Genomic DNA, 3,264 nt, shown 5'->3' with positions numbered 1-3,264 from the left:
TTTGTGATATTCCTGGCAGTTTTCATTTGGAATCCCTTTTAGAAGGTGATTGGTGGATTTTGTTATTTTCTTCAGTATTTATTTTTTATCTCCACCAAACTGCCATCTTTGTTTTCTTGATTTTTCGGCATCTCTCTCATTTCTTTTTCCAATTCTTCCTCTGCCTCCTTTACTTGATTTTCAAAATCTTTTATGAGTTCTTCCTGAAGCAAATTCATATTTTTCTTGTAGGCTTTGGATTCAGCAGATTTGACTTTGTTCTCTTCTGAGAGTTATTTTGATCCTCCATAGGACCAAAGCAATTGTTTATATTTGAATTTCTTTTCTTCTCTTGTTTGTTCCTTTGCCCAGACTATGACTTGATGTTAACTCTTTGTTAAAGTAGGGTTCTGCTTCCAGGGTGGAGGACACAAGCTTTTGAGGGTTTTTGCAGCTGTTTTCAGGGATACCTCCCCAGAGACCTTCAAGTTCCCAATTTTTCCTATGTCTTATGGGAGGCTTTGACTGCTCTCCTCATCTGGACTCTGGTCTGTGGATGATCACAAGTACTCCCCTCTGCCCTGGAACTGCCAGGAAGATCCCTGCTCCACTGCAGGTCATAAGCTCCTTTTACTGAGACTGCAACTCCAGAATGGAACTGGATCTGAGTATAGGAAAAGCAACAAAGTCTTGCCTCAAGAATAACAAAGAGACCTCTGCAATCTCCCATAACCCTCTTATTTTTGTGTGCTGAGTGCTTTATTTTTATATTTTGAGGTTGCAACCTAATTGCCTATTGCTTTGCTTCACATAGTCTATAGTCCAGTTTTATTGCACCCCTTGCTTTATCCAGTGCTGTTGAACTATTGTGCTATTTTATATTTCATCCTAGAGGTATTAAACAGCAAATGAAACTTCTTGAGCAGTCAAATGATATGGTTAGAACTGTATTTTAGTATAATCCATTTGGCTACTGAGTTCAGTCCTGGGATCATGTCTTTTGAAGTAATGTGGGCTTCAGGTCTCTTTCAGGACCTTCTCATTATTTAGTCATCTCAGTTTTATACAACTCTTTGTGATCCTATTTGGAGCTTTCCTTGCAGAAATTCTGGAGTTGTTAGCTGTTTTCTTCTCCAGTTTATTTTACAGATGAGGAGCTGTAGCAAACACAGTTACATGACTTGCCCAGGGTCACACAACTAGTAAGAATATGAAGTCAGATTAGAAATCAGAAAGCTGAGTCTTCCTGATAGGCATGTTATACACTTGCACATCTAACCACCAGTTTTATAATTATATATGAAACCCAGAGCTTTACACTCATCATATTTCTTAAATTTTTAGTATCTTTTCACACTGTTCATGGCCTTCTCCTTCTGAATGTCCCCAGTTCTTAATGCAGTACTTGACACCTAGAAAATGCTTAATGAATATTGATATATTGATTGGTTGGATAGTTTATTCTTTTGTCTTTGATGACATGACACTTTGTAGGGACAGAGTTCAATATCACCCTGACCAGAAGACTCCAGTGGAGTGAAGTCAAAGGGATCTGCCAGGTGTTGCTTAAGAGTTTTATAAATTATTTGAACATAAATGTAGATAGAGTGCTTATAAGTTTTGCAAAAGATTAGAAATTAATTAATATATTGAATGGCAGATTTGGGGTCCAAAAGTATCTTTCAGACAAGTTGAAGCATTACTCTGTCCAATAATCTAACTTAATATCAATTCAGTAGCAATAAACATAAAATCTTACACTAGGGTTCTATAATTTAACCCCACAAATACGAAATAGAAAAAGGCATGGTTTAAAATAATTGTTTTAAATGGAAAACAATATCGGTAGCTTTTTAATGTGTTTTTTGTCACATTATGATAAAACAGTCACAAAAAAGCAATTTTATTATAGACTTCATCAAGAGAGTCTTAGTTCCTAGAAATGAGGAGACCACAAAGCTTCTCATTCTGATCAAACCACATCAAGAGCACTACCACTGATTATATATCACTTTGATAACTGGGGTGGTGAGTGATCTTCAGTCCGTGTCATGTGGAATGGCTGAAAAGAATCAAGCATCTTTAGGTAAGAGATCAATGGGACAGAATATCCTGCAATTTTCTAGCCATAATGGACTCTTACTCCTACTCTGAACTTAATACACCTGAATTATCTTGCATTTACACAAGACTCATCACCCCACCTTATCCCAACTTTCATACTCAAAATGCATTTGCATATTGCAAAAGTTGACCTTCCAAGTGTGATCCACCTTATGGGAAAGGAAAAGAAATTAAACCTCTATATTGTATACAATTTGCCAAGTAATCACTTTTATAAATATCATCTTATTTGCTGTACTAAATATTACTTTAATTTGATAAATGCTCTCACATATTTTTCTCATTTGATCTTCACAACCAGCCTGGAACATAAGTACTATCATTGTCTCCATTTTAATAGTGGAAAAAGAGGAGATTAAATGACTTGATCAGAGTCCCACATCTAGTAAGTGTATATGATAGAATTTGAACTCAGGTCTATTCAAACTTTCAGACAAATGCTGTATCCAGAGTGCAATATAGTTGCCTATTATCCCAAAGAGGATGTAAGTAGATTCATTTGCTCTTTATAAAAATGGTGTGAATGTTGGAAAAACTCAGAGGACTGGAGAAAATATTTGAGAAAACAGATATGTCTGACACATATTGCTGTCTCACTAGATGCTTTTTTGACTAATTGACTTGCTACAGAGCAAGAATAGCTTCTATATCCTTCTATGAACCCATGAAAGATTTACAGATGAAACACAAATAAGCAAATACAACAGCTGAAGTATTTTGGATCCCATAGTTGTTTGATGATTAATGGGCGAATGACTATTTCCTGGATATGAATTCTGAGATGAAGATTTTTGAAATATTTTAGATGGCTATCTAAAGTGGTGAGATTTCTCACCTAGGTGACCCAACATAATAGCAGGAAGAAAGGAAAATGACTTACCAGAGATTCCTTGCTCTCTCACAGTCTGACAGGGATAGGACAATCTTGGAAATGGAGACCCCCAAGGGGGCAGATTTGATGAGGCTTCTGCCAGACCTAGGGAAAGTGTCTCTGTTATTTCTGAAAGACCAAATAATACCTCTCATTGGGATTGATTATAACTGAGTCATACTATTATTACTCCAATGAGTACAGTATGAGTCCAGACAACAGACAGATTTAAAGATGCCACGGTCATCATTAGAGTCACAAGGAAATGCAGAGGGAAAGACTGAAAAAAA

The sequence above is a fragment of the Macrotis lagotis genome, chromosome 1, assembly GCF_037893015.1.
Source record: "Macrotis lagotis isolate mMagLag1 chromosome 1, bilby.v1.9.chrom.fasta, whole genome shotgun sequence".
Lineage (NCBI taxonomy): Eukaryota > Metazoa > Chordata > Mammalia > Peramelemorphia > Peramelidae > Macrotis > Macrotis lagotis.
The sequence above is the reverse complement of the archived record's forward strand: the minus strand, read 5'-3'. Positions refer to the sequence as shown.